The following is a 12,567-nucleotide window of genomic DNA, read 5'->3' on the forward strand; positions in this document are numbered from 1 at the left end:
CATGATGGCCCACTGTGGAGTACAAAACTCAGGTGGGAGGGATAATAGTCTGTTGAAATCACTAAATTGGCAACAAAGTCCAGACAGTGTAATGCAAAATGTTTAAATGTTTAACAGATAGTATTTTCTAATTACAAGACGAATTAACTTTGTAACACAAGATGTTGAAGTTGTATGCGACAAAGAGTATATCATTCATCTTGATTTTAGAGGACAATATTTTATACTTTAAAGAGGAAATTGTGGGGTTTTCCAAAGGAGAATGGCACTTAGGTCTAAATAATGGAATTTTTCAGATGGTTAAAATCGGTGTTTTCCTTATTCATGCAAGGACAGAGAGACAGAGAGAGGCAGCACTATTCTGCGTGTCAGATGAGGGAGCTGTGCTGTTATCTGCTGATCCCAGAACTTCCCTTGGAGCACCGGAGTGGGTCTGTATCACGTAGTGCACCCTGCACTGGGACCGTGCAGCCTGCTGACAGGAAAGCTCGATTAGCGAGCCACAAAGAGGCCAATATAGAGGAGCACTTCCTCAGCCAAAGAGGGTTCGTCCGGAGAACACGCTCCAACCCTCTTTCCTGACAGGGGACAGTGACAAACACACACACTGGCTGGCCCACCTTGGGGAATGCATGATGGATTGGGATTTGGTTTCTCCGACACATGTGCATGCATGGATCCCAACACACAACATGACATAACATGCACACACATACACACCTACAAGAAGCTATGTAAATAATCACATATACATTTTTTAAAGGGAAAAAACAGACTGTAATCTTTGTTCCATTATAAGAGACAACTGTTAAATTGATTTGGAAAGTAACAAAGTTTACATTTTTCAAAGAATGCTGGCAGCCATCCAGAGAGAGAGATGAGTATGTTTGGACTGGCCCCAGCCCTGCGCGTGCTGCCTTCACTCAGACAATGGGATGTAGATGTGGAAGTGGGCCTGGGCCAGATGAGGAAAACGAGATAGCGAGGGTGGGATGAGGGGTGGAGGTGCGCTGAGCACAGACTGGTAGGCTGTTATGGGACCCTGTGGCGGAAGGGCATTGTTCAACAGAGGAAAAACACAACAACAATAAAAAACAACTCTTCCTGAATCTTTTTATATGATTATGCAGAGAACAATTGAGTGGGTGGGATCCGCTACTTTGAGGATATTGAAAGAAGCCTCTCCTTTGAGACTTGGAATGATCCTTTCACACCTTACCCTGGAACACAAGCAGGAAAATAAAACAATGTGAGTTGCTGAGCAAGAAGCATATTGATCAAGAACAGTGTGTCCATTGAGAGAGATTACAATGGCCTTTGACCTGTGACACATTAAGCAATGAACCAAAGGTTAATGAGGGGAAAATTGAATGATAATGGATATATTTTATTAAGAAATCGCACATTATGCATTATGTTTTGGCATAATGCAAAGTCAATCTGTATTAAACCAAATTCAATTTAAAATTAACTCATTTATGCTATTAGCATGTGGAAGACTTGATCCAAACTATCTATCTATGTATCTATCTATTCAGATAAAGTGCTATAAAACCTTGTGTTTGTGAAAGTGTGTGAGTATTGTACGAGGGAGTGTGTATAGTAAAAGAAAGAAGTCGCGTGTGTGCATGTGTGTGTATAATTGTATACTGGCCACAAGATATCTAGTTCTGTGTCGGACTTTTTCAGCTGATACTGCTTGGTTGTGGATTTCAGTAACCCTAAGGTCATGCACCTGATATACCTTTGAATCCTGCTGTTTGCTGGAGTGTGGAATCCTCTCAGGGGAGAGATGCATCCAGAGATAAGAGTCTGGTGTGATGTTGCGCATCTTTTCCCTCAAGGCCCAGACATTGGTTTTCTCTTCATCTCGTTCTCACATTTTTGCAGCTTTCCATTGATTTAGTACTAGTTCAATTTATGGGTTGTTCAAGCAAGGGTTGTATTAGCTGGTGTTGCTATTGTCTGGATGCAGACAGTTGGGGATATAAACATTCATCGTAAGTCCAAATTTTATCAGCGTAGGTCAATGTAGACACACACTGTTATCTCCTTCACACGATTTATCAGGATTCCATTAAGATACGTTTTCAAGCTCTTGAACAATGTCTATGCGGTTGAGAGCATTTATGAGTAATTATCACAGGAAACACGATAAGATTTTGAGAATATTACAAAAAACATATTCTAAATATCCTCAGGTGTTACTTCTTACAGGTTTGTGGTCAGCTCTACTAGAAATACAACTTGAGGTCATTCATTTTGATAAAGATAAACAGCTTATCATCAGTTAAAACAGTGTTTCAAGAGACCAGGGGTGTGATTTCACTTTTCTTACACAAAAGATTGCAGAGGTCACTGGTTTGCATAGAAATCTGGTTGTTTTACAGTGTGAATTACAGGTTGGGTGACACTGAGTTATGAATTATGTTGGTCATGGCTGTGGCTTTTATCATCATGAATTTCTCAACAACGATGTTTTTGGCTATATATTTAAATACATTATTATTATTCATGTATGTGATTCTACTATATGTTGCTGTAATGTTTGCAATATTATATATAGTTCAATCAATCTTTTTTTTTTTTGGCGGGGGGTGATACTCTTTGATGTTGATGTATGAAATATGCCTACCATCTTTCAATCCACTTAATTTTTTTTATCTTTCTGCTGAGTAACTCAATTTTTAACTCAATAACAATTTCACAAAGTCGGTAATGGACTCCACTCCCATCAAGGCAAAGATAATACTGCCATTTAACTACATTTATTTAGTAATATACTTCATGGCAAAAAAAAGAGAACACATTCTAATTTTAAATACAGTTTATGTGACTAAAAAAAAAAGCTAATGTGAATAGGTATTAAAGCACTAATACAAATGAAACCAATTTCTTCACTTCGGTGTACATTTCAAATAAAGGTGTATAGATGTGGAAAATAAGAACCCAGTGTACAAAAGAACCTTCTCACATCTAAAGAAAGAACCTGAACCCACAGACCTCTTTCTTAAAGGTAAACATTTATTACTTCTGGGGTGCCTGAAGGGCTAGCTGGCAGTCACTTCAGCAGGCTGTAAATGTCATCTTCTCTTTGACACATTAGTGACAAATGAGTCAAGGCTCCGGTGGTAAGAGAGATGCTTTGCCCTTCCTTTGACTGGCTCAGCTAAAATCACGAGCAGTGCTCTACAGAGTACTGATAGTAGTCCAAGATTCAAAGAAAGTTTAAAGTATAAATCAAAAGTAAAACCAGTAAAGACAAAGTCCTCATAATCATTCTAATTGCTTAGCTCTATGGCTGGACTACAGTCTTGAAATTTGAGGCCTGACAGAGGGTGGACATGTTTTCATTTTTTTCTACTCTAATAAAAGAATGTATTAGTGTTGTTCTTGCGAGTGGTGATGCTAAATGTATCAATCAGTGTATCAATTGTGTAAAAAATATTTAAGGATTAAAGCATTAAGTCCTACAGGATTCGAAAATGTCTGACTATGGTGACAGATATTTGGATGAGGAAATGCATGAAAATTTATGACATGTAGTAAAATATATTTGAATATTCATAGTAGGACATTTTGACAAGATTAAGTGTTGCAAAATGAATGCAAAGAGTAAATAAGACAAAGAGTGCAAAGAGTGAATAAGACAACAACATCTTCAACAACAGCAGTAAATGTCCGGGACAGTTGAATAGATTGTTTATAAGCTCTATTAGATTCACTAAAATTACGTTCACTAACATGATAATTCAGCTAGTTAGTACATCTTCATTAGGAAAAAAAATACAAATTTTCAATTTTTCTTATTAAAGATTTTACATCCCTTCATCAATTAATTATTTTTATAGGCAACTTTTTACTGTCAGAACTAAAACTAACTTGGGTACATTACGTCCTGATCATTTTAAAGAGAGCACAACAATCTCTGAGGGTTTGTTTTTTTTTTTTTTGGAGTAACATTAGGTTGCCTTCTGGAAGTTTTGACCTGGGCCAGACAGCAAGGCTTCAGAACTGGCAACTGTCTCTCCACGCCATTAATCAGGCACACAGAGGACTGTCTTCCATCCAGATGGGGAGCCTCTCTACAACCAGAGAAAAATAAGCAGGCTAATTAATTCTTATTGTTATAGACAGAGGGAGATTAGATGGAGAGAAATTGAGAGAGGGACAAGGAGGGAGAGAGAGTGGAGACTAAGTCACCTTTAACGAAGCTGCAAATTCACAAGATATTCTCCCTACATAAGCATTGTTTCTTCAGCAAAATATATCTATGACTTGAAATGCTGTATGACTGGGGTTAACATTATAGCTGGAGGTTAATGAATGATAAGGAGGCTGGAGCACTCTGGGACACAGTGTGGCAGTGATTAGACGGGTCCAATATGAGGCAATCAAACTTTGAGCCACTTTACAAGGATGAGTGAGATAACAGAGAATAATTCCCACTGGTTATATTATAATGTAACTACTCTTGAGAACCAGCTTCACACTGATGCTATAAGATTAACGTAGCAGACAACTACAGCATGGAGTTAAACGGCAGGGATATCTGAAATTTCTCTCTTTTTTTGCCCATTCTAGATTTATTAATTGTTGTGATAACTGGGTAAATATGAAGGCAAACGTATATTAGATGGATAGTGTGCACACATCCAACCCCAGATAGGTCTTTTTCCACCATAAATGAATCTAGCCTTGAGTTTCTTTCAACACTGCAACATATCCATTGAATATGTGAAGACACAGCATAGTTATTCAAAGTGTTAAGTAAACACTTTTTACATCAGCTTTAATTCCAATGAAAGGCTGCTATGCTCATCAATATTTCTGTATATTTCATCATCATATTGCTGCAAGTATTTCAACTATAGTTCAGGTATAACCGAGAGTAACATTTTTTCAGGGTCAGTCAGGGTCAGTGTGCAGCCCTTTTGTGTCCCTCATGTGGCACTTCCTGCTTTGGTGGACTTTCTTATGCTACAGCAGCATAACACCTATTGTGCAAGCATGTTCGGAACACGTGAGAAGAAAACACCATCTGAAAAACTTATAACAGTGTTTATGTTCATTGATCCATAGGCTGATTAGTGAAGTTTCACATTCTATTCACAAGAACATTAAAGATCACCTCTAAGCTTGTTTTAAGACACATACAAATAACATGCTTTGAATAATAATCTGTCTGATATGCTCTATTACCTTGTTAAAGATGTCCTAAAAATTACAACGACCTTTTCTCCCTCATTGAAAAATCCAAAATCTATGAATATGCAAATAGTAACTTCTCAAGAGAAGATGTAGTCCATCCTCACTATGTGTGCTGGAGGTTTCAGGATTCCACATCACACTTGTGTAGGTCGCATATTGAATCACGATTGGCTCCCAAAACCATCTGATGTCACATAATTATGTTTGTAGGTACACATCGTAAGCAGAGGTTTAAAGTGTGCTCAGAGTAATCAAATTAAATCAAACGGTAGATGTAGGAAAAACAGCCTTCCAGTGTCCAACTTTGTACACACATCATTTATTGAAGGTCAAACAAAACACATATTTAGGTGGAGGGGAACTTTAAATAGTTTGCATATTTTATGTTTACATGCACATAAATACATTGCTAAATGAAATACATTACTTGCACAAAAGATGACTTTTTAACCAGATGTTTTTGCATGGGGACATCTTTTTAATACCACCTGTATAAGTTCCAATAGAAATAGACACTAATCATACTAAGTGTAGCACTGAATGGTTTTGGATTAGCCAGTAGTTAGGCGCAGTCAGGTACTGCCAAGATGGCAAAAGCCGGAGCCGCCTACTTTGAGCTTCTCTTCAGAAAACAGTGGGTGACATCACGGTGGATACGTCCATATTGTTTTACAGTCTATGGACCAAATACACCCTCCAACAGCTCCAGAGCTGTCTTATTACATGCTTTATACTGTTAGCTACATAACGCCAAGAGTTACCTGGAATTTTGTTCAGTGTTATGAAAGTGTGCAAACTCCACTATTAAATGAACAGCCTAAAGAGCACCTTAGACAGCTTTTTATTAATCATAGACTGTAGAAAAAAGCATAACCCAGTCCATTCCTGTCATCAAGGGCAAACAAACTGCAGCAACAAACGGTGGATAATGATGGAGGGTGTCTCTGGAGAACCTGCGCAATTACCTCATCTACCATGAAGGCATCAACTGGCATCTGTGGTTCCCCACCTGAAAATGTGACTGGACAACTGGATAGTAACAGAATGCCACATTGTGCTTTGGTGATACAGCATACAGTGTTGCTACTGTTTTTTTGCTGACCTATGTTCCCTTAAGCATTCACAACTGCTTCAGTTAGCTGTGTGTGGAACGACAACTCATAATTTGAACAATCCTTGCAAGCACCACCTAAAAAAGGCTGGTAAGAGAAATATACATGAACTCTTACTTTTGCCTTTTTTTTATAAATTTCTATTGGACAAAATGAGTAAAATTAAGGTATATCAAGCTAGTAGGAATAGTAACTATAGTCAGATTTTGTAAAACTATCATTTAGTTACAGGCTACGAGGTCATTGTCATTATTTGCGCAGATAAATCTTGCAGCAGTTTCTGAACTACATTAGGTGTCCATTATGTGTCCAACCACAACTAACAGCAGAAGTTTAATCAATTTCATCCCTCACAGTCACTGCTACACCACTGGTCAGGTCCTAAAAATAAGTCTATATCAATGTTTTGGTCCTGCTTATTTGAAAGCACCATTCTACAAATTGTCATGAATGACATTTTATCTTTATTTGCATAAATATATCCCTACTCTTGTTCATTAACTAAGACTAACCCACCTAATGGGCTGTTCTATGCACACAGCGATGTATGTATGGGCCAGGGACACTTGCTCTCTTTCTTGTGCAGACATTGTCCCTCATGAACCTGCGAGCATGCTCCTCAACCCCATGTGAGGCTGTGAAGGAATCTATTATTTTTTCAATCCTGAGGGAAGGAGAAAGGTCTCCAGCATCATTATTTTCCTTCAAAATGTAACTGACTTTACTGCACACCCTAATTTGCTTGCCGTAATTATAGGTCATGCTCCCCTTTTGTAATTTATAAAACCTTTTGTTCTTATCAATAATGAATGGGCTTTAGCAAATCATGGTGCTATAATATTTTGATATTATGAAAATGCTAATGCGTCAGGGACCTTAAGCCTTATCGGCCAGGTCCGATGCTCTATTAAACAGCCGGCAGAAGAAGTTGGACGCAAATTGCTTATGTTAATGCCCCAGTTGTACCCAGACAGCATGAGGAGTCTGCAATTAATTTCATCCAGGCGGTGGATGGACAGGCAAATTTATTTCCCTTCCAGAGGAGGATGGCGGTGGCTCCCCCTCCTTTCTCACAGGTCTCTATGCATAGAATTGGAAAGGCTCTGAGAACAAGAGATAGAGGGTAAAAGGGAAAGTGAGAGGGGAGCGGTAACTTAGGAGCAATCTGTGACCTAATTGAACAGCAGCAAAATAGGAGGGCAGCGTCAGGGAGACAAGAGGCGAAATCTTCGTTCATTCCGCTGACAAGTGTTTTCACAACTTAAACCTGTTTTATTAATTATGTTTGACATTTCCCTAATTACTTTCATTTACATCACATCAGCTCCTAGCAGATGATTAGACTGCATATCAATTCAGTGTGGTGTTAGAGCACAGGGAGAGGAGTGGATAGTGACTTGAGTTATAAAGTGCTGTTTTATTACAAGTAGTCTGATACAATAAGCTCTCACATACTATTTGATTAGTTTTCTGTCAACTTTTTCATGTATTCGTAGTGTGTAAATAAAGAAAATAAAGTTTCAGCATGTTAGATGCTTGACTAATGAACATACAAGTCTGCAGAGAGCCCATGTTTCAAATAGCCGTCTTTGCTGAGAGTAGTAAACTTTGATGTGTTGTAGAGCATGGCCTATAAACACTTGATTAATTGACACCACTGTTTCCAGTTATATGAGCCCCTGCCTTCCAAATGCCATACCATGACAGAGACACACACAAAGTATGTTATTTTTATCCTGCCATGAGATGGAAAGCAGCTTCTCTCAGGAATATGGTAAGGGAGAGAGCTTAGGCATAGTATCTCTGGCCTCACTGCTCATCTTGTTAAGAACCCTCATTGGAGCTCTCACAGGAGACTCCACACCTTCTCTTTCACTGTCCTTTTATTTGTAATCGCATACTCCCTGGGCAATTCCCACCGCCGTGATGACAGCATTTTTTAAAGAGTTTTCCTCAATAGACAGGTTGTGGGACACTGACTACAGACCATGATGCCTCCAAGCTAACCTCAAGCTTCTCTATATCATAACCTGTACAAACATAACCACAATAAAATGGTTACAGAGCATTAATTAACAACTGTGGTTCCATAAATATATTGTAAGCTGAAAAATGTCCCATCAAATTGCATTTTAGTTTTCATTCACTGCATTCTTTGTGGGGCTGTCAGAAGAAAACTGCAGATTCCTGAATGCAACCTCTAACCTTTAATCTGTCTGCTTGAAGGAATGCACTGTATGATTGTCTGTTTAATCCAAATAACAGTGATTCTTTCATTTTTAAACACATAATAGAAATAGATGAGGATGACTCATAAAAATTTATACCTCAGTTCTCCATTTTAATTTATAGCCCACCCTCCAGGCACATATTATTCAAACATTAATATAAAAAAGAACTATACATCAAAAAGTGTCGGGTTTCACTTTTACTTCCATTCATAGTCATGCATATTATATGTAGACTAGGCTTGACTGCTGCCCGTCTTATAACAGTCATACATTAAGTAATAAGCAGATTGATGGATTGATAGATAATGTCCATATTCTACATTCAATGTACTTAAATTTTAATGACCTTTTCAACACTCTTACTTTTCACTTATATGTTTAGATAATACACTTTATGCAAATTGTAGAATTCTATAAATTTTAGATTTGTCTCTATTCATCTTTCTCTGTGTCTGAGAGAGATGTTCATTGTGAAATGTGATTAAAATCAAGCTTAAACCATTCATTTTCTGTGTCATAACAACATAGTCATAGTCTCTGCTTTGTGTACACACACACACACACACACACACACACACACACACACACACACACACACACACACACACACACACACACCAAAGGTGGTGTAGAAGTGAAAACAAACATCCATCCATCAATCAAACTAACTTATGTCAAGTACAGTATTACACTTCCTCATCTCTGTAATCAGTATCAATACTACTGAGATCAACTTCTGGTCAGGGATAAATTAGAAAATAGATGCAGGCTAATCGTCCTGTATAATGTATTGATGTGTAATGTTCTTGTTACAATCATTAACAATCCACTCATGTGATTTGATAATAACAAACTGTTTGTCTTAGCTGCAGGGGGCTAGGCAAACACTCAAATGGCAGTTGCTGCTTTTTTCTTTTTTGTCCTCACCAGTTTCAGTCCCTTATGTTTGGTAATCGGCACTGGTAAGTCAGAAGACATCGGCTTGACTCTATTAATTACCACCTGATCCTTTCTTCCTGGATAATTAGGTACCCATTAGTTCTAATCAAGTAGTTACTTAATTATTGCAGTAATTAGTCTAATGGTCTAGCAAATTGAAGCTTTATCACTTTCGGATACTTAATGTTCTTGGCAGAGTACATCACAAGTGTCAAGGCTTGAGCTTCAGCAATCAAGCGGTAGAAAACAAAGTTTATACGATACTGGTTTATCCGTGTTTTAATATGCGTATTACACAATTTCATGTTAAGTGTAGCTTGGAGTTCAATGCACTAAGCTATGACACCTAAATTCCTACTTCCAACATGCTGTGTGTAAAAATGTGTACTGGATTGCATTTGGTGTCAGGTTATTGTGATACACTTGCATTAACCTGCTTGAACGAGGGAAAACACCTTTGATACCACTGAAAGAGCGCAAGGTAAAGAAAGCAGCAAGGCTAATCTACTAGCATTTTTTAAAAAGAATGCATGGTATTCGCTTCATTCATTTTTCCTTATGTGTTATTTCAGTATTCCATCACACAGTTGAGACATCACACTCTAAATGTGTGCTTAGGTGTGGGTGAAAGCTGTGCTCCAACATTAGGACCTACCCGGGCCACAGTGGGAAAGTGAATGGGTTGTCTTCAAACTGCAATAAATTGGGCCTGGCTTGTCTGTCATCACCTACCAATTAGTTGCAGTTTATTGAGTCTGCCAGAGATGGAGGACGTCAGCAGGTGAAGAGAGGTGTCTGAAAGGTGCCTGCGCCAGTACACTACAATAAGACAGAGCTCACTTGTGACCCAGACATCCACCACCAGCCACCTTGACCCAAAGACTTAACAGGCAAAGGCCAAATGCATACAGGCACACACAAAGATACTGCAGAAAAAAAACAAGCAACTGTATCCAGGCCACAGCCTGTTTATGCATATTTAAGACTAAGAAGGCTAATTTTCAACTCAATAACAAAAAGTATGTGGGAGAGCTGGGAAATATGGATAAAAAATAACATCTCATGATTAAAGGCTTGATGTAATAGTCTCACATAATATACTTCAAAATCAGAACAAGAAACATATTTACATATTTTATGACTGAAATATCATTAGAATTTTTAATTATTTTAGCTACAAAACAGCATTATACAAATTTAGAGAAAAACATAGCTTATGGCTAAATAGCTAGTTGGTGCTGCAAAATGGTTGGAGCGGAGCAAATTGTGTGTGTAGTAAAAACAATCCTGATGGGATTCAGACAACACAGTAGGCTGATACAGAATTCACACACTGTCTTCCTAGTCCATGAGTGAGTGACCCCAACTAGCAACTTTCCGGCTATTGGCGTATATGCTAGCACCTTAGCCAAAAAGACAAAACAAGAAACAAAAAAACTGACCAGTAGTACTGTAAAGGGGGCTGTAAAAGTCATGCACAGGTGCAGTTTTGCAAACTTGCCCTCCCCTTGCAAAGCTCAGTATTGGATCCAACCTGTTACCTGCAATTATCTCTGAATTATATCCAGTCCTGACAGGTGATCAAATAGGCTTAGAGTGCTACATGTAGCTGCTGGCATAGGCAGTATGGGTAAAAGTTGTACTTTAGGGGCAGGGGAAATTAATTAATCATAAAATAAAACAAAACATCAGTGATATGCTCAGTTTGCAGAAGCAAAAGCTTGATCCATGTGGCCAATGGATTATATTCACTTGTGTTTGCACCTTGTCAGTACAACCCGTTGACACAGACGCACACTCAGACCTCCGCAAAATCCTGGAGACCCACTTCAGGACTGTACAACACATTGTGGCTTGAGCTGTAAATATAACCAATACAGATGTGTTACTGTTTTCATACCAGGCCTGGCCAAAACTTTCCGTAGGCAAAAGAAATCAAGACTCATTTACAGAGTGCAGTTTTATGAATCTTTAAAACAGACATAAACTAGTCCTCTTTACTTGACCTATTTGTCAATGCAGAATGCCCCACAAGACGCCTTCACAGAAAAAAAAAGACAAAACTCTACAGTGCTCCTTGCCATATGATGAGAGTGTGTGAAAACTGACACGAGACACAAGAGTTTTCAAATTGGGGCCCAGGGAGCCGAAGCATAAAATAACTTCAATCTCAGCAGCTCTCCAAGGAATAGAGCAGAAGTGCGACCAACAACAACAGAACAACAGAGAGGCAGGAAGGGGTGAAGGTAGGAGTTATTAGAGGATAAAACATGCCTCTCCATCTCACTCCCTCTCTCTCAGGAACCCCAAGGATGATCAATGGATTTAGTCAGAGGGATATTCAAGCAGAAAATTGCTGCCTTTTTGCTTTTCTTTGAGGTATTTCCAGAATACATACCAAACCCCCTGTCCACCAAGGTTGAAAATAACAGCACAAGTGCAGTCTCTGCCAGTAATCCTGGAAAAGGGAGAAAAAGGTGGGGGAGGGTGTTGGTGTGGGCACCAAATGTTAAAGGACGCAGGGAGGGCCTAGATTGAAACTTTGCAGGTATAAAATTGAAGGCAGCCAGCAGAACAGACATACTCAAACTATGGCTATTTTTCAAAAGGGAACCGCAATGACCAACGTGGAAAGTTAAAAACAAATAAATAAAACAGGAACAGTCTCCAGGCCAACTCACAGGGCAAGGCTATGCAGATATGGTAGCATGATTTATTAGATGCGATTCACAACTATTAACTTTAAAGATCCAGTTCACTTTACTGTAAAAATGTTTGCTATACCTGTAAATCCTAACTTGTGTAGCTTGCATGTTTTAAAATTGTGAGCTACTGTATGTATTATCAATTTACAAACCTAAGTGATTGCTTTTCATTACTTAATGGGGAAATATCATGCTTTTTGTGATTTTCTGTTATTTTTATACTGTTTTGATGTCGGATGTCTATGTTAAACATGGTTTAAGTTCCAAAATTTGAGGTGAACGTCTGTAGAAATGCTCCCTGCAAGTCGAAAGACTCTGACACTTTGTTAGCAACGTTACCTCTACTTCCTCCTCGTGATGACGACAGAT

Source organism: Thunnus albacares, chromosome 7 (assembly GCF_914725855.1).
Source record: "Thunnus albacares chromosome 7, fThuAlb1.1, whole genome shotgun sequence".
Lineage (NCBI taxonomy): Eukaryota > Metazoa > Chordata > Actinopteri > Scombriformes > Scombridae > Thunnus > Thunnus albacares.